At 40.7% G+C, this 20960-nt stretch overlaps 1 long non-coding RNA gene across 1 annotated transcript; it reads left to right on the top strand.

Annotated features, from left to right (window-relative positions):
- Positions 1 to 65: 65 nt before the first annotated feature.
- On the top strand, positions 66 to 2981 carry LOC307221004. The gene is made up of 2 exons (XR_013841271.1): positions 66 to 143; positions 2723 to 2981. It is a non-coding gene; the product is annotated as an uncharacterized lncRNA (long non-coding RNA).
- Positions 2982 to 20960: the final 17979 nt, after the last annotated feature.

Here is a 20960-nt window from a genome sequence, read left to right as displayed (position 1 = left end):
GATAGTCTAGCTTGAATGCAAACAGGCCATTCTGATGTCAGGTGTGATGTCACAAAGAGGCTATGCTTTAAGTCTTGGTAAAGCCAAAAGCTGTTAACAGTCAGACTGCATCTCAGTCCTGTCAAGATGGATCTCCATAACAGGTGATGAACAGTTTTATTTGGGGGATATATTAACTTTTACTATTGGGGGAAATTTTAGATTGGTCTGCCAGTTTGCACCGCATCAAGTTGAGGCCAATAGATATACATTCACAAACCTGTACCCATCAAATAATCAATTTTATGTGTGACTTTGGGGCTGATTCATACAACCACATTTCCTTTCTCCACTCTATACTGCACATCTCTCCCACTTCCTTATTCGTCAACCTCATCACTTCCTCTATGGGTACCAGTAAGTGCCCTCTTTCTTCAAGCTCTTTGCTCTCCTGTTTTTAAAGCTTGCCAGATTCTGAGAGATGGAGGGTCTGGTATGCTTTCTAGTGACAACACATCAGCCAGCTGCTGCTCTGGCTCTGCCTGCTCCTCCTCTCCCATGATTTCCCAACTTTCCTCCTCATTTGCCTCTGAGCTGTGGCCTTCCACAAACCCCTATTGTTAATCTATGCTGTCTTCCACTTCCTCCTCCCTGGAAGGGTCAGTCTGGGGAGGTGGTCTCCACCACTCCTTTACCTCTGTCCAGCCCCTGATTAGATTGAAGGTCACAGCCATTTAAAGGAATCCATTATAGTTAGAATGTTAAAACTAATATATTTTTCTAGAATTATAAATCACAGGATGCCAGTTGCAACTTTTAAGGAGAGAAAAATGAATTATTAAGATCTTGATAAGAATATACAGCATCCTCAGAAAATGGTTCTTCTTTGAAAAGAATTGTGATTTCTCCAATTTGTCACAACTATTATTTTTTGTTTGCAAGCAGGCAATGTGTCTTATATGAGAGATTGAACTGAAACTGATAATGCTTCATGAAAGTTAATAACTTATTATAAAAAGAAATCCAGGAGAGGCACCTATGGTATGGTATGATACATAGTCTGGGGGGGGGTGAATTAAATTAGACAATTGCAACAATTAATATTAGGTTGAAAAATTGCAACACAGATCAACCCACCAGAAAGCCCCAGGTCTGTGAAAGATTCATTTCCATATATTACCATTCCTCTTTGCAAAGCCAAACTAGACTTTTGATGGAAGAGTTAAGTCTGACATCTAAAAAGCAGCTAGGTGGAATGGGATTTGGGAGGAATAAATGGCTGACAGAGAAGGGTTGTTGAACCTTTTCTGCATCAATTGCTTCTTCAGTGCAAGCACCAGACCCCCTGGGTGCATTTTGCCCAGGTATGTTTGTCATGCTGAGCATATACTAATGTAAAACATGAGTAGGAAGCAATTTGATACATTCACTTGTGAGTGAAAGTATCAAAGCTCCCCAGCATCATCAACATCTGTTGTGGAGAGAGAAGAAGATAATTTATGAGGTGTCTAAGGGTTTGGTTTTGGGCTTCTGTTTGGACATATATTTTGGAATTCTATCTTTCATCATGCTTTCCACAAAGCTTTCCACAAATCTACCTAGAATAGACTTTAAGGCAGGCAGTCCCAGACTGATTTCCTCCAGATCTTTTGTATAATTTGGAATCATCTGCAAAATTGGCTACTTCATTGGTCACTCTAAATTAGTCATGATTCTGTTATGAGGTGCCCCTCATACATCTCCCCATTGCTACAACTGCATGTTTACTCCAGTCCACAGCTTCCTATTGTTTAATCAGTTACCAAACCATAAAGGTAACAAGCTATCATTTTGTCCCATGATGGTTATGTTCAGGAAGGAGCTTTTGTTGAGCAACTTCTTCAAAACATTTTGAGGAAATCCAAGCATATAACAGACCCTCCAAGTTTCCTTATTTTCCAGGGGCAGTCCTGGATTTACAGATTCCATCCCAGTTTCTGATTCGATCCTGAAATGTCCTGCTTTTCCTCAGGACATCCCTATTTTAATCAGATAAATGTTGGAAGGTATGGAGCTATCTGATTCGCAAGCCATCTGAAGGCAGCCCTATTTAGGGAAGTTTTATTAATGTTTAATATTTTGTTATGTTTATATATAAGTTGGAAGCCACTCAGAGTGGTGGGAGCAACCCAGTGAGATGGGCAGAGTAAAATAATAATAATAATAATAATAATAATAATAATAATAATAATAGAATAAGACATCCCTATTTTCATCGAAGAAATGTTGAAGGGTATGATATAATGTTCACCATATTACATAGCCACCTGTGCTCAAAGAATGCCACAAACCTGTTGAGGCAAGACTTCTCTTTTCAGATGCAAGTTATGTCATTCTAAATGCTAAATAATTCTATCTTTCATCATGCTTTCCACAAATCTACCTAGAATAGACTTTAAGGCAGGCAGTCCCAGACTGATTTCCTCCAGATCTTTTGTATAACTTTAATCATGCTTGGCTATTAGTTCTACTGGCTGGAGGGCACCAGATTGGGGTAATGCTGCTTTAAACTAAAGCAGAGGTTGACAGACATTTTGGACCAGTGGGCACATTCCAAATTTTGAAAAAAAATGCTGTGAAATCTTTTTTGAGGTGAGGCAACCAGAACCGTACACAGTATTCCAATGTGGTGATGGCACAGATCTGTGTAATAAATTGTATTGTGGTATCAGCAGTTTCAATTTCAATTACTTTTCTAATCCAGGTTCAGAAGGCGCTTCTGCTTTAAGTCTGCACCATCTAAGAATGCTCAAGTCTTTGAAAGCATCTTAACATCAAATATTCCTTAGTATGAAATGATAACACATCAGAGAGAATACTTGGCCTCTGTAACTTTAGAGGGTTGCTTGAAATTTGGGCAATGACTGAAAAAAATATCAGAAGCCATCTGTTTTCTTGAGCCTCTCTATGACAAGCTGCAGAATGCTAGAATATGCAAAATAAACAACTTTATGCAGCTCAGACTACAGTATTCAAGTTTCAGGATGTAGAATTTGGCTTACTTCCTTGGCACGTATGCCTTTTTTTTCCTTGGTAAAGTACTAAGAGTCTCCAGCCTGATGACAACTATAATATTAATTTCATTCTGTCTCAGTTGATTCTTGGGTACACTCAGAGTTGCCTTCTCTAAAGGCACATGGAAAAATCGGTGTTAGGGAACATATAAATAAGCTACACAATCAATAGGTAAAATATAATAGTTAAAAAGTATGTCATTGTGGAGTTTTAAATTAAAATCCACACTTTTACTTCTGCTTGTTCAGCCAAGGCACTCCTATTTTTAATAGGAATTTATTCTGGGAAATATAATTTTCACCTGCACAGTTTATTACCTACAATTTCAGTCTGGCATGTAGGTAAAAAGTTGTCTTGGCTGCTCTGTGGCTGCTTGATTACTTCCCTGATTTTCTAGAATTTCAGCCTGTGAGGTTCTGTTTAATGAGAAACCTGCTTCTGTATGGAACACCTTTTATTATCTCCATGGTTTATAGAGTCATTTATTCCCCACCTTGCCCCAAAAGTCTGCATCTTTCAGCATCTTCAAAACCAAAGCCTGTAACGGATGAGGTTATAAATACAACTGCTGGAGTTAAAAAATGTCCTCAAATAACTTGCCTTGAGTTTAAATGATTTGATTGGGGAAAAGAAATAAAATAAAAACACACACATGACAAAACAGGGGATAGAAAATGCGCGTCGGTGATATGAAACGTCCAGAAACAGAAATATATTTCAAGGTTCTGTGAAGCTTGCAATAGAAAATAACCCTTCAAGTAAGAAGCTTCTGAATGTGTATGATTAAAATGAGGACAAGGGCATGAGATTAAGGTTTCATGCCCATCCTTAAAATGCCCTTCCAAGGAGGAAGCATGGGGCTGCCTGAAACTGCATCTGTCAGGGACTGGCTAGATGAGGAACAGCAGTGGGGAACCACCTGGCCAAGAGGCTTCCAGAGAGAGTGCAGGAGAACGTAGTCTGGACCCAGGTTCATGGTGGTGGGAAACAGGACACACCCCAGAGTAGGAAGAGAGCAGGTAAGCTGGGAGTCAGGAGTGAAGAACAGGAAGGAATAAGTGGAAGCCCCAGCCTTGAACAAGGACAGGAGTCAGGTTTAGTAGAGGCCACGACAGTTGATACTGTGTCTGTGGACAGTCTGCCAGAACTAGCTCCCACCTCTAAAACAAGAAGATTACTCCACATAACGGAACAGAAACCAGGCAGAAAAAAAGCATGTCCATGGTGACTCGCCGTAGGCAGAAGAAGGGCTCTGAGACATAAAAATTAGGCTGTATGGGAAGGACAAAACATTCTGAGCAACTATCAAGATGATGGACTATACCAAAATGGCAAAATTGACCAGGAGGATCAGAAACCAAGAAGATTGGAAGTTTGAAGAAAATGTGGATAATATTGTAAGATGCAGCAGAAAAAAGATTTACAATGGAACCCACAGAGGAATGTAGGGAAGTCCAAGAATTCAGGGAATCCTATATATGCATAAAAATTGATTATATTTGAATGTAAACGATATTTGTAAAAATTAATTTAAAAAATTACCTGAGAAACATTCTGAGCAACAGCTCATGGTGTGGGAGTCCTGGATTTTTAGAAGCTGTCCCAGTTTCAGATTTGATCCTGGAATGTTCAGCTTTTCCTTAAGATAGTCCCTATTTTCATTGGGAAAATGTTGGAGGGTGTGGTAGGATGTCCCTATTTTCATCAGAGAAATGTTGGAAGGTATGGAATAGGACATCTTTCCTTTCATTGGAGCAATGTTGGAGGGTACACATTTCTGGGCCAGAAGTAAATGGTTACCCATTGCCTATGCCAGACCTCTTCATCTGTAGTCAATAAAGTTGTGTCCTAATTTTATTCCATTCGTATTGTGCTGTGTCCTTTATTTCCATCCCAGTCAGCAAGGTGGGAGGCACGCAGGGGCCGGGCCTGGAAATGGGAGCTGGAGTTCAACAGCAGATGGTGTGCCTCTGGTGAAGATATTTTCATTGTCCCAGGCCTCTTTGGCTATCCATGTGTTTGGCTCACCTGTTTAGCTTGGTATGCTGCTTGCAGCATTGTTTTGCTCTGTTGCTTTATTTATTGAGGCATTGATTTTATTCTTCACAGGTTTTAACTTTGTCTGCAAACCACTGTGAGAACCCTTTGAAGAACAGGGTATTAAATAATAAAAAATAAGCAGGGGAGAGGGGGAACAAAGGAACTCTAAAAGATCTGTATTCATAGGAAATCAGAGGTGAAGCAAGACATTGCTGGTGTTTGAGGCAGAAAGTGTAAAAGGTGTCCCCAGTGATGGTGAAAATATAACCATAAGTGAAAAATTGCATATCTGCTACCTTTCGCTAGTACATCAAAATCTGTCATCTGAAGCCTAATGGTAGCTGATGGAAATGCCTGCATTTAAAATATCCTATATCTACCACTTAAATTAAATTGAGTTATTCAAGGAGTGAGAATTCAGTCTTCTGTTCGTACTTTAGCATTATATGAAGTTACTGTTTGTTATAACTGTTTCACTATTACAGTGGTACCTTGGGTTAAGAACTTAATTCGTTCTGGAGGTCTGTTTTAACTTGAAACTGTTCTTAACCTGAGGTACCACTTTAGCTAATGGGGCCTCCCACTGCCACCGCACCGCCGCTGCACGATTTCTGTTCTCATCCTGAAACAAAGTTCTTAACCCGAGGTACTATTTCTGGGTTAGTGGAGTCTCTAACCAGAAGCATCTGTAAGCTGAGGTAACCTTTTAGATACAGCGTATTAGCCTTGATTTTTGTGGGTCTGTATTTTGGGACTCTCATGCCTCCCTCCAATGTTGCTTTTCCATCTCTCCTTATCTGACCTCAGAGAGACACAAATGACATGGCCAACCAAGATGTTTTGCTGTGTCTGTTTTGAGTTAGAACAGGGATGTTAATCCAGTATCTCTCCTCAAAGCTGTTTGACATGTTTTGGGAACAAGGAAGTAAGATATGGGGTTAGAATGTCAATAGCCCCCATCGAAGGCCTGGTTGTCAAGAGAACTGGGGTTAAAGTTTGATAGCTGAGACCAAATGTTTTCAGGCATGGCAAATAAGTTGATACTAGTATGGAGCCATGTATGCATATATCCCATGACCTGTAACCATTCTTGATGTACGTTGAAGGATTTTTTGATGTTTTATTATTCTTTGTGTGCTGTGTAGAAGTAAAAGGTAATGGTAAAGGACCCCTGGATGGTTAAGTCCAGTCAAACCTGACTATGGGGTACAGCGCTCTTCTCGCTTCAGGCCGAGGGAGCCGGCGTTTGTCTGCAGACAGCTTTCTGAGTCATGTGGAAAGCATGACTAAACCGCTTCTGGTGCAATGGAAAATTGTGACGGAAGCCAGAGTGCATGGAAATGCCGTTTACCTTCTCGCCACAGTGGTACCTATTTATCTACTTGTGCTGGTGTGCTTTTGAACTGCTAGGTTGGCAGAAGCTGGGACAGAAAAATGGGAGCTCACCCCGTTGTGGGGATTCAAACTGCTGACCTTCCGATCAGCAAGTCCAAGAGGCTCAACATTTTAGACCACAACGTCACCTGCGTCCCTATTCAGTTCTGTTCTGATGTGTCTCGTGGCAGACCTTTCCTTGACTGGTTATTTTGCCACATCAACCACGTTAAGTTGGGATCTTCCCTATTGCACATTGGTTTAATAAAGCTAAGTCCCTCCTGGATCTGCTGGACTTGATTTATTTCCTAGGTTCCATGTTTATTTAAAGGTGTTCCCTCTCCTGGGCATGGACCAGATACAGTATAGGAGTAAATTCTTACTTCACTCAGAGGGGTCATAGGACTGCAGCTTTACTGGTATAGCAGTTATACCCTCTTCTTTCTGTCTTTTCAAAATACCCTTATTGCTGAATCTCTAATATAATGTTCTGCACTTTAAGAAAATAGAAAGTTTTTTTACGATTCTCGGAAGACCTACCTGAACTCTTCCTGGAAGAATATTTTATTTCTACTCTTTTATTATTTACTTTTATGAGTCTAATGACAAGTAACATAAAGTGATTTTTTTTTTTGTAGGAAATGGCTAGTAAAAATCTCCATAAAATATCTTCCCATAAACATTGTCTCATCAGTCAGTCACTAAAGCAACAGCTCTCCCTCCTGTACATCTTTCTGACTGCAATCCTATACTCAGTTAGCTGGAAGTAAGCCCTAGAAAATCTATGATGTTTACTTCCAGGTAGTAGGCAAGCATAGTATGCCACTGTGAGATACTTTATCTGGAAATAAGTCCCACTGAAATAAATGAAATGTAGTTCTGAGCAAACAGGTTCAGGTTGTTGATGCTGTTAATTCTTTATTTATATACAGTCATACCTTGGAAGTTGAACAGAATCAGTTCCAGAAGTCCATTTGACTTCCAAAATGTTTGAAAACCAAATTGCAGCTTCTGATTGGCTGCAGGAAGCTCCTGCAGCCAATAAGAAGCCAAAGAAGCCCCGTCATACATTTGGGTTCCAAAAGAACATTTGCAAACCAGAAAAATCACTTCCGGGGTTGCAGAGTTTGAGAGCCAAAACATCCACGTTCCAAGGCGTTCAGGATCCAAGGTACAACTGTACTGTTTTTATTACCAAAATGGTAAATGCAAAACATACCAGCAAAATCTGCAAATCACTTACTTACAAGTAATACCATACTTTCCTTAAAAGGGAAATTAATTCTAGTAATAAGTTAAACAATTTCAAAATGAAGGTTCTGACTTTTTTCTAACAGCTTGATTATATACAAATCCATATGGCGGCATGTCCACTGAATTCAATGGGACCAACTCGTAGGATCAGTCACTATCTAGGATCTCACACAGCAAGGCATATATGAATGTTACTGGAGAGGGAATTCCATAAAACCAGACTTTTCCAACAGGTGTAGATACCTAAAGAAAGCTTGGAGTCTGGTTTCCCTCCTGGCTCTGTACCCAACTTTGGCAGCCCTGGTTGTCCTCAATAACTTGCTAGACTATAACTTCCATTAGTTTCAGCCAGAAAGGCCAGTCGTCAGGGATGTTTGAAGTCTTAGCCCAAACCATCTGAAGGTCACCAGGTTGTAGAAGCCTGAATGAAATCAAGACAGTTGTTGAAAGGGCCCCAATAGAATTGTGGGATAAGAGTTAAAGGACTGCACATAAAAGCTTTCTGGGAGATGATATATAATGAAATGAAAAAAAATAATAATGCAAAAAATAACTTTTGTTAACAAACCAAAAGCTTTTCTATTAGGAATTACAGGTACCAACATCCCAAAGGAACAGAAAGGACTTTTCATGTATGGGACAACAGCTGCCCAGATGCTACTAGCCCAGAAATGGAAAGAAAACAAAGTCCCTACCAGAGAGGAGTGGCAAACCAAGCTGATAGACTATGCCAAGATGGCAAAACTGACTAGAAAACTCAGAAACCAAGAGGACAAAAACTTTATAAAAGAATGGGGGGGGGAATATAAGCTATTTAGGAGACCACTGAAAGCAGATGGAAACATTAGCAGGATTTTGATTTCACTTGTAGTGTAACAATTGCCATGGATAATGTGGATTGATATAAATGTTGAAGTATCAAAGAATATGTAGTATTAAATGTTTAAAATGGGACCCCATGGAGGGGGTGGGGGGAAGTCCTGAGATTCAGAGGAATCTCTGTAAATGGATATACATTTGGATTCTTTTTTATAACTTTGTATTTGTAAAACCAAATAAAAATGATTTCACACACAAAAAAAGAGTTAAAGGACTGCACAGTACATGAGTTAATTTCAAAGCAACTGCTCCGGAAGAGAGATATTTGTACGTTTGAAAATATACAACTCCCAGAGTATAGCTGCTTCATAGTGAAAACCTATGCATATTCAGAAGTTAGTCTTGCTGACTTCAATGGTCCTATTGAGTTGTAAACATCTGAAGGGCACTAGCTGGAATAGACTTATCAAAGGACACTGCAATATTATCCATTTTGAACATGATTAATGGTCAGTCTCTCTCTTTCCCTGGGAATTGTAGTTCTGTGTAGCTGTCTATGAATTTCTAGCAGAGCACTCTCAGTGACCTCACTGGACAAACTGCAATTGCCAAGCTTCTTTGGGAGGAAGCCATGCCACTATGCATAAAAATGTTATAAATTTGTAATGCACTTAAATTCATACCACTGGAGTGCACTAGCTCACTGTATAGATTTCCCCACCCCCTGCTGAATGAGAACAGATGTGCAACAATAAAAAAGCAAACGGCAACCTTTTATTGGCCACTGCCCATGCTCAACTTTTCCAGCTTGCTTGTATCGATTTTGTTATCACCACCTGTGGTTTACATCTGTGCTTTTAAGGCCCAGAGCCTGATAAATCTTTAAAAGACATGGCAAGTCTTAGAGCACCTTTGAGATCAGAAGGTGCTTCCCAGGCTTAATAGATAAGGAATTCAAGTGGAATACTCAACACTTCAGAAAGCAAGATTATTCCCTCAGTGGAATATTTTGTTGTACTACCTGACCCTGCACTTTTGAAAGCAAAGACAATGAGGTTGTTCTTGGGAGGGGAAAAGAACATGTCCCTAAGTACTGAACAGACGAAACTGCTAACTTCTCAGCATCTTTGTGGTATACACTGTGGAATTAGGGGCTGGATGTTGCCATGCTGTCAGATAAGCTGCTTAATGCAAGCCCACACAACTTGTGACCCCACCAAACTGAATAGGGCCAGTTTCAGGTTCAAGACCACCCTGGACAAAGTACCCTTTGGCAGTTTATTCTCTTCCTTCAGAAGGATTGATTCAGTTTCAGGCCAATGAAAGCAGGAGGATTCTAACCAGTCTTTCTTCATTGGCGATCACTCATAGCCGAGTAAGATTGCCCTCCATAAACCTGGTTTTAACAGTGAGTCCGTAAGTGACTGTGGAGGGCAATTCTGGATCCAGACGTCCTTCCACAATGGGGACATAGGTTTTTGCCTGGGAATTGATCATGGTGAGGGTTTCCCAAACGTGCCTTTCTCTTAGCACATTTCTCCCTTTCGTCCTGAGTTCAAGTGTCTTCAAAACCCATGACACCTTTGGTAAAGGCTGTTCTCCAATTGGAGCACTTGCAGACAAGTGTTTCCCAGTTGTCGGTGTATATACTGTGTTTTTTTAGATTTGCCTAGAGAGATTCTTTGAACTTTTGTTGTCCACCAGCAGTACCAGACAGCTGGCACCCCGGTCATTCTCCAACAGCTTGGCCTGGCCTTCTCTTCCAGAACCTTGAGTCTACTGGCCTCCACTTTCCTTGGATCCCCACCTTGGACTCTTCATTGCAGATATCACTGTGGATCACAGCACTTGCAAGCTTCCAGTAGGGTTGCCAAGTCTCCAGGTGTGACCTGGAGGTTTGCCTGGTTCTCCCCAGGTGGCAGATGGAGGGGTTGAATCTCTAGGTGGATGAAAGCACTTCTAAAAATGTGTGTGTGTGTTTGTTCAGAAGCATGCAGAGCATGTGGACAGCTGAGAAACTAGAGTGGAGACTGGAGAGTCTGAACTGAAGGAGGTATTTATTTTCATTTGAAGTGAGGTAGAGACTAGATGAATTATTTCAGAAAGAAATGACCACAACACACCCTGCTTCCCCCTATAATGATCCTCTCACTTCAGCTGGATCTGGGAACGCCCTCTTCTGCTAATGCTATTATCCAACCAGTGACATATTTGCTCCTATGTTAAGTTTCTGGTTTTTACCTGAATGATATGCTCCCCGTGATTGCAGCTAATGCTTAATTTGTCACTGTTAATGACATCATGGAGGTCGGCTCCATCACGTCACTGGGATCTACCTAAAGGTTCCAGGTTTGGGCCTTGAAATATCAAGGTCTGGGGTACTCCTGATCTGTGTTGTGGAACTCTCCACATTGAGAGCGTCTAGCAGAGACCAATAACTAAGCAACAAGGAGTGAAGCAAGAAGGACTTCTTCTGCAAGAATGGTGTCTAAGAAAATAGACGCTGCATACAGGTTACACACATACTTTTACAAATCTCCACAAGCAGTCTGATACATGTATCATTGATTTTAACTGCCCCCACTTGTCCCACCTTCATGTGGTAGTTATAAGCAACCTTAATTACACATTCGGGAGATTTCCACTGCACCTCTCTTCCCCCACCTAACCCTTCCCAACTTCCTTTATGCTTCTGACTTGCCATTAGTGCAATCTACTTAGTGCTCACACTTGCCTCACCAGCATTTACATACTTAACACATGGCTTAACCACAAACCTCATCTGTTACCATGTGGTATATGAGTGGCGCTGTGGTCTAAACCACTGAGCCTCTTGGGCTTGCTGATCAGAAGGTCAGCAGTTCGAATCCCCATGAGCTCCTGTTGCTCTGTCCCAGCTCCTGCCAACCTAGCAGTTCAAAAGCATACCAGTGCAAGGAGATAAATAGGTACCATTGCAGTGGGAAGGTAAATGACATTTCTGTGCACTCTGGCTTCCGTCATGGTGTTACATTTTGCCAGAAGCAGTTTAGTTATGCTGGCCACATGACCCGGAAAGCTGTCTGTGAACAAATGCCGGCTCCCTTGGCCTGAAAGCAAGATGAGCGCCACAACCCCATAGTTGCCTTTGACTGGACTTAACCATCCAGGGGTCCTTTACCTTTTACCTTCACCTGTCATTGCCTGCAACTAGGAGATGCAACTGTTAAAAGCTTACAACAAGCAAGCACTGCATTTTCCAGAAATAAGCCCTAGATTTGCACCGCTTACTTTGCTATTTTCTTTGCTTTGTTATTTTATTTAGCCAGAGTGCCTCCATTTTCTAACAAACCTAGCAACCCTAGCTTCCAGAGGTATCTGGTTGGTCAATGCTGACTTAGAATTAGACTTAAATATTGAGGTCTTTTTGTAAAATATCTTGACCTCATATCTGTCTTCCTCGAAAACTGTGCTGCCTGTGCTTAACTTAAAAGCAAGGGCAACTGTTTGCATTGTTGTTTGTTGGAAATTTGCTTGGGACTTCAACAGTAAATAGGTATGAGTCAACTATGGCACAAGTGGCCCAATAAATAGGTCATAAAGACCTTGGAGGAAGCTCTTGCTATAAATTGAAGATTACTGATAATATCTATAACAGTATGTGAAAGCTAAGTTTATTTTGGTTTGGTGGAGAGTTCCAAAGAAATGATAAAATCCACTGCCAACCATAATGTTTGGCTCTGCTGTGATAAGTGATTTTGAAGGGAATATTTTCCCACAACAAAAGAAGAAAGTTTTGTTTGGAAAGATATGGAATTTTAAAAAAGGTAAACACTTTCTGTTTATCCAGTAGTGGGAAATTAAAGAGATACAAGGTCTTAAAATGTTAAATTAGGTTAAGTCTTACAAGTCATATGGGAGAAGAATTAGCTTCTCAGTCAAAGAAATAGTCCTGGAAAGAAAAATGTAATTAAACTGCAAACAGTATTTCTTCATGAGGAAATACAAGTTAGCAGAATCCCCCCAAGTGTTGCATATTTGCATGATTTTGAAAAACAGTTTAACCAAATCTGGCAATAAAGTCACAATAAATAGTCCCAGTGTAGATTGCATTGGAGTGTGTGCCATTGCTTCTATGTACCATTTTGCCAGATGCTATTTATCTGAAAGAAAGCTATTTCTTAAACAAAAGTGGGCCTGACCACGCTACAGAGGCCCACTATGTGGTTAGCCTTTTAAGGTGTTGCTGACTGGCTGGGCAGGAGCAACACCCAATGACAAGCCATCCAGCAAGGCACCACCCTCGTAGCGCTGGTTTGAATGGTTCTATTGGCCATTTTGAATGGTCCTTTTTGACGGGAATTAGCCCAGTGGCTCCAAGGCCACAGGATGATTCCCCACAATGCCTGTTAGGCATTTGAGGTTTAGCAGTGTGGATTGAGGCCAGAGCAAATGTTGCCCCTGGGAGTGTGGTGAGTGGCCATTCTTAACCAAACGTTTGCAACCTCAAAGAACCACATGCCCATGCATTTAATCTATTTTATTGCAACTCCTATAACATCTCAATTGATTTACATCTTAGTGCCAAAAGAGAAGTAATAATCTCTTCTCCCACCCCCCACATTAGTAATTTTACCATTTGCCCCTGCTGGAGTCCTGATCTGGATAGGGTGCCTTTGTCTCAATTCATACAGTAGTTATGTATTTCTGCCATGGCAAGAGTAAAAGGTTAAGTCCCTTCTTCCTTCTCCATCTTCCCTGACATCACATTCTGTGCCAGACCCTCTAGCACTGCTATTACATTTTTTTAAAAAAATCTGCTTCAAATCCCCGTGATGGGGTGAGCTCCCATTGCTCTGCCCCAGCTCCTTCCAACCTAGCCGTTCAAAAGCATGCCAGTGCAAGTAGATAAACAGGTACCACTGGGGTGGGAAGGCAAATGGTGTTTCTGTGCACTCTGGTTTCCGTCACGGTGTCCTGTTGCACCAGAAGCAGTTTAGCCATGCTGGCCACATGACCCGGAAAGCTGTTTGTGGACAAATGCTGGCTCCCTCAGCCGGAAAGCGAGATGAGCGCTGTACCCCATAGTCATGTTTGACTGAACTTAACCACCCAGTGGTCCTTTACCTTCTTTTTACCTTTATATTTGTATGTTGTTGTTTTTTTTTTGGGGGGGGGGGTATTGTCACAAGCAGGTATGGACTCATGAGATTATTTTTGGTCTATTTCAGTTTTGGATGTGTTCATTTCTAAGTTTGTTCCATCCAATTTCTTTATTTTTGTTCATGACACACCCACACACAAAAATTCATATTTAAATACAGTGGTACCTTGGGTTACAGACGCTTCTGGTTACAGACGCTTCAGGTTACAGACTCTGCTAACCCAGAAATGGTACCTCGGATTAAGAACTTTGCTTCAGGATGAGAACAGAAATCGCATGACGGTGGCATGGTGGCAGTAGGAGGTCCCATTAGCTAAAGTTTCAGGTTAAGAACGGACCTCTGGAATGAATTCAGTTCTTAACCCGAGGTACCATTGTAATACTGTATTATGTGGTCATCGAAGGTATGACTCTTAATACAGTTTCCCAGTCTTCTTTTACAGGTAGTAGCCCATGGGGACACTCATCTTTATTCTGTGCAGCAGTTCTGCATCGCAAAATTCAGATTAGTATGAAATCCAAAGAATAATTGTGTTCCCTTCCACACATCAGTCCAAGAGCTGTAGATCAGGTCACTTCACTGTGGAATATGAACAATCAAATTCCTCAAATATTGCTAGTAACAACAATCACTTAATGAGCTGATTAACAGAGTTTTCATGTTTCATAGCCAGCATGTCATCATGAGTAGATACATTGTTGACCTCTGCAGTGAAATGCTTCCCCCAAAATGTTAATGGAACTCTGCACAGCCCACCCCACCCCACCCCCAGAATGTGCATTAGTTTTCAGAAGAGAGATAATGTAATTCAACTTTGGTTGCAGACTTTTTTTGTTGTTCTGTTAATTTTATTTCAGGGCAGAAAAGGTTATTATAAAAGTAGGTAAAATGGAAAGAGGGAGATGGAGATGAAAAGTGTCGGAGAATATGTGGTTAAATTAGTGCATTTTATCACACCTGGTTCATATTTTTTTAAAAAAAATAAATAAAAATTGAAAGGTAGTTTTTTGCAAAATGTGGAAAGATTTTGGGACAGACTGTACACTATAGACCTCAGCTGATTTTTTTTAAAAAATGCATTTTTTAAATTGGGTTTTATAAACAAGAATAATGTTATACAAACAAGTATACCAAGTTTTCTCGTATCATTTGTATATCACAAAAATAGCATAATAAAGGTGGGAAAGTATCTGCAACTTGTTTCATTAGTGGTCAGTGTGTGTATGTTCTTGGTTTATGTATTGGTTTTTGAAAAGGATAATAAACATTTGCTTTGTAAGGCATTGTTATTGTTTCCACTGGGCAGGCAATAGTAAGAACTGGGAAATGACATTTTGTTGACCAGATGGAATGGAAGTAGTTGGCAGATTTAAATATCAGAGAGAGTAATGGGTCCTTTGAGATGTGAAAGGAGAAAATGGCACTGCTTTATACAGAGAACACACTTTTCCCCAATACTGACACAATCTGAAAGAATTTACTGGGTTAACTAATGGTCACTTGTCTTAATGTATCAGCTAAGATATTGGTCTTCAACTGGTACATTGGGAACTTAAGGTGTATAAGGGGATGGGGGTCACTACCACTCAACAAATATGTTGTGTAAATATAAAATGTGCGCCCCCAAGGGCATGTCTGGGCTAAAGGTGTCTCCCAGTTCTGAAAAGGCTAAGGACTGCATGTGTTGTACCAATTTTAATGATTTTCCTTTCTTTCCTTTTTACTACATCCTTGCTTTTCTCTGAAATTTGAAAACAAAGCATTTTTAAATATAATAATAATAATAATAATAACAACAACAACAACAACAACAACAACAACAACAACAACAACAACACTTAAAAGGGATTAAACATGGATTCCAATTTTAACTTTTGGAACAGAACTCTACAAATGATGCACGATTAATAGTGTCTGGATGTTGCACTGTGAACTTTCGCTACCCCCTGTTTCAAGGGCTCTGCATGGCTGCTGTCAGTTTCTGCTTCCAACCTCTAAAACCACTTCAGTTGACTTGCAACTACTTCTTATCTCTTTCCACCAGCCACAGGGTCCAAATAAAAGCTTCCCTCCTGCAGATTGCTTAAACCTGCAGGAAATGTGCCTTTCTTCTTAAGAGCAAGGATAGGAGAGAGTAGGGAAGGCAGACAGGCAAAAATAGGATACGAGAGTGCTCTGCTGAATAAAGTGCAGAGCTGCAACCACAGAAGCAGGTTGCTTTTTCACTGCTGTGTATTACCTTTGGGTCACATCAGACAGTTACAGCCCCATTTAAAAATAATAATAAAGATGCTATTGTCTCTAAAGAGGCTGGGCTGAGATTTCATTAGGAGGTAGAAAGAGAGGTTTATTTCTTCCCTTCTTATATGCATACTGCTACTTTTTCAACAGGAATCCACTCCACATCATGAAACAGTGCAAAGAATTCCCCAGGTACATTTCTGGCACTATGATAATAACCAATGAAGCTGACGTTAAGTCAATGTGGGCCATATGTAAAAATTCAGAGACCTACAGTATTCAAAAGACTTTTAAAAATAATAGCAATGTACTTCCATGGACTGCACGTGCGGTTTCGACTTTCAATATTTTTAAAACCTGAAAACTGCTTTGCAGTTGAAATAGCTGCACTTGTTTGTGGAAAGATGATAGTCATTTTGGGCTTAGATTAATATCTTCTAAAATCTGCAGTAGTCTGAAGACTAATAATAATAATAAGTCTGTGGGCAGGGGAATAATATTGGTACGATTGCTAATTTAGTGAAAGGCAGGTCATATACTATATATTGCATCTATATTTCCTTTAGGGGCTTCAAAGTAGCATACAGTATATTTGTAGGGACGAGGGTGGCACTGTGGTCTAAACCACTGAGCCTCTTGAGCTTGCTGATTGGAAGGTCAGCGGTTTGAATCCCCCTGATGGAGTGAGCTCCCATTGCTCTGTCCCAGCTCCTGCCAACCTAGTGGTTCGAAAGCATGCCAGTGCAAGTAGATAAATAGTGTATCACTGCAGCAGGAAGGTAAACGACGTCTCCATGCACTCTGGTTTCTATCACGGTGTTGTGTTGCACCAGAAGCAGTTTAGTCATGCAGGCCACATGACCCAGAAAGCTGTCTGTGGACAAATGCCGGCTCCCTTGACCTGAAAGTGAGATGAGCGCTGCAACCCCATAGTCACCTTTGACTGGACTTAACCATCCAGGGATCCTTTTTAAAAAAAATAATTTTTATTGACAGGCCAAACACATCACATTAATTCCAAATAACAATAATTCCAAATTACACAGCCAAATTTTTAAAATTTTTGTTGGGGGTACCCATGCTTCAAGCTCTGAAAGGGATCCGATCATCTGTTTTGCTGCTGCTTTAATTACACAGTTCTGTCAAAATAATATTCACAGTTCTGTTCAATCTTCTCTTTGTTGTTTTCCTCATCTTCTTGTTGTTATCTCCTTTCTTTGTGATCTCTGATAATCTCCACAAGCGGGTTGAAGACAAACATTGTTATATTCTGTGTGGATTTTACAATCATCCAAGAGCCATAAAAGTAGAGAGACGCCATTTCAACACCTCCACACAAAACATTCCGACAGTCTGTCTTGATCTCCCCAGGCCCGCCACTCCCTCATAAATTTTCTCAGGGGGCCCTGCTAGGCCGAACCCACACTCCAACATAGTAACAGCCATAGTCCTCCTCCCCCTGGATTCCTGTGGGCGGGCCTGCCATGATAAATCTCTTTTTATAACTGCATCACAAAGGACTTACTTTCGTTTCCCGATGCTCCCATAAGCCATGTCCTTGCATAGTAATTAATTTCCACACAGTTCTTATTCCTCGTGCTTGTGATCAGTAATTGCAACGATTCTATTTTTTTGGGGGGGGATTACTGGGTACTCACATAAGACAAAAAAAGAAAAGTTTTTCTCCCCCCTCCTTTTCAGTCTTGCTCCGACGTACCGATCCTTTGATGAATCTTCTTCTTAATTTATTCCTCTTCTTGATTTATTGTTAAGTCCAGCCCGTCGCTCCTCTTCCCAGAGATCCATTTAGTTAGCAGTCCTTACTCCCGGTCATCACTCGAAGTATGTGTGTTTGCTTCTGTTCTGATTGTTTATTTTGAGCTCCCGCAACTAGCTGCGCAGATCAGAGACAGCGTCCAGGAGAGCCAACCCACACGAGGGCTTTTGTGCCTAGTGCCCTCACCCCCTTTCAAATCTGGGGGTGAATTATGGGCACAGCAGGCAAGGCAGCATTCCCCATTCCTTTGGGGTAACGAGGGAGGCTGCATACTCCCATAACAGCCTCTTAATTACCTCGTGTGAGCCAGAGAGATGGTATTGTCGGCCATCTTCCGATGCACCCCCTAGCGGCCCCTCCACCAGGGATCCTTTACCTTTACCTTTACTTTACAGTATATTTGCTAGAAAACATATCCTCCCTAGGCACTGCCTGGACTTAGACCTGTGCATCATCAGCCTCCAACAAGGAGGCTATACTTTTATGCCTTGATCTGAAACTGATAAATGAGTCTGATGAGGAAAGCAGAGACAATGAAGAATATACACTAGCTATTTTCTCATACACACAGCACTAGAAATCAGTGTTGTCCAATAAAATTGATCAGGAGCTACAGAATTCTTACATGTCTACAACCTTCATATGCATTCCCTAAAAAAACTCTGTAAGTTTCCTAGAGGCATCCAACTTTCTGCCATTGGAGAGAGAGTGTTGGATTTGACAATCTTTCGATGTGAGTCAACAAACCAATTCATATGATCTTCCCATTTCTATTTCACAAATCCATCACCATTCTATGCATTGACCTCTCTTCAAAAGGGGACTATATGCTTTTCATGGATGTCTTCCAATGACTAATTTCCTAATGTTTCCACATGGCTCTGCAACTCTGAGAGAACCTACATATGAGATGTGAAATTCAATAACCTCCATGACCAGATGGGCTTGCTCCTTATTGTGAAAATGGTATGTTCTCAAAGATTTCCTTCTGGCTACGTTCCAAAGAAGGAAACAATTTAATTATGCGCTAGTGCTGCAAGGGCCATTAGATTGCTTAAGGTTGAGCTTTCAGAAGAATTGGCACTCAAGTCCATTGAAGATTATGTGTATCTCCAACTGTACATGAGTCAATTAATAATGTGAAATTTTTCAACTAGAGGAGGGCAGGATTAGTTCTTATGACAGTTTGTTAATTGATTCCTGTAGAAATAATGCAGGCCATGATGACACCAGAGTCTAACTTTATTGAGTGGGATGTGAAGAAGACTGGGTGAATAATATTTCTCATAAAGTTCATTTTATAATTCCAGGTTCTGCATTGTGATTTTCATTTAAAGTATACCCTCTTATTTTCTTATCCCAAATGCCTTAATTAAAATTGATCCAAGTGACAGAATGTTAATAACACATTCAGTTATAATAATTTAAATTGGTTGTTCATGAAGGACTCAGGCAACAAGGCAAAACATCAGATCCTATGAATGGTAGTGTTGTGGCTGTTCCCTAACACATTTTGTGCCAATCAATTATGATGCTGTACCAAATTCACTAACAATGCAATCCTATATGAGAAGTAAGTCCCGCTGCTTTTAATCTCGCCCCTGAGTTTTTAAGCTGCATATTTATATTTTATTGGTTTTTCACCATTCCTGATTTTTTAAGAAACAAAATCTTGCTGTGAGACACGCTGAGAACCTGATTCTAGCTGGTCTATAAACACTATAAAAATCAACAACTAGATAAGTACATTTCAGATTTATCAGCTCCTGCATTGCTTCCAGTTCTCCTTCAGTTTGGACTAAATGATATATCATGCAGAACCAGAATTGAAATAAGGACCGTCACATATACTAAACAATTTTTGTTGCATCAAAAAACACAAAATGAGGTTCTTCCTTAAAAAACTGTGTGCTTATGTAGATGAGGGACCTTACATAGGTTTATCAAGAAAAGGAGTTATGAAAAATGGCAGATATAATTTTAAAGGGGACATAAATCCTTTCACTTCGTGATATGAGAGAACCTCCTAATGCAGGTTAAATAGACCCAGAGGGGAAGTTATCCTCGAACAGTTTTCAGTAGGATTTTATTCTTTGAAGTTGCTAGCGCTGGATACTGTCAGAGATAGGATATTGGGCTAGATAAACGGCTGGTTTGATTTAGCGTGGCAATGCATCAGGACTCTGCTGAATCAGCTCTGCTGATTTCAGGGACAAAGAGCAGTTCAAGTGGATCAGATATACTCGTCCTAGAAAGGAACAGGTCTGAATTTCCCTCCCTGGTTCTCTTTAAGTGGCAAGAAGCATAACCTTGAGCAAGCTAATTGCTCTCACTGTGTATTGATTTCTTTATCCCAGCCTTTGTCAACCTGTTGCACTCCAGATACTTTAGACTACATCTCTCATCAGCCCAAGCCAGCATGACTGCCATGTGGCCTGGGGTTAATGAGAGAAAACATCCGGAGGGCACCAGATTGGCTGATTTAGTCCCAGACAAGCAATGACATTCAATTTTTCATGGGTCTATTTGTTTCCTTTTTTAAAAAATATTAAATGTATGTCCTACTTTTGACCTGTCAAGAGAGGTCTACACGCAATAAAACCAATAGGAAACAATTTGGAATAAGTCAACAATTAATAAAAGAAACCAAAGCTACTATCAACTATTTCCCATTTTATCCCAAAGCCTGGTTGTAAACAGCTTCCTAAAAAATGGTAAGCATGCTGGCCTGATGTGCCTCATTTGCTGATAAATGCTACACAGAATCTGTTACTGTGGAAAAGTCTTAAGTTTGACCTGATTTTGATCAGTGAAGTCCAAGACCTTAATGCACATGGGGAGAAAGCTTCCTTTGGGGATCCTCACTGCAGGCCATTTTGGATTCTGCAGGGAAACACTTTCAGTATGAAATGGTCCTGCAAATATAACTGAAAGCCAGTGCAGTTCCATGCTCACCCATGCTCTGGTACAGGATCATGGTCACCACATTATGTTGGTGCTGACCTTTAAAGCCTCCAATAGCCTTGATCCTGTATACCTGAAGGAGCATCTCCATCCCCATCTTTCAGTCCTGACACCGAGGTCCAGCTCTGAGGGTCTTCTACCAGCTCCCTCAATGCGATAAGTTACAGGGAACCAGGTAGAGGACCTTCTTGATAGTGGTGCCTGCCCTGTGGAACACCCTCCCATCAGATGTCAAGGAGATAAACAACTACACAACTTTTAGAAGACATCTGATGGCAGTCCTGTATATGAAGGTTTTTAATGTTTGATGTCAC

Source organism: Podarcis cretensis (assembly GCF_951804945.1).
Source record: "Podarcis cretensis genome assembly, chromosome: 7".
Taxonomy (NCBI): Eukaryota; Metazoa; Chordata; class Lepidosauria; order Squamata; family Lacertidae; genus Podarcis; species Podarcis cretensis.
The sequence above is the reverse complement of the archived record's forward strand: the minus strand, read 5'-3'. Positions and strand labels throughout refer to the sequence as shown.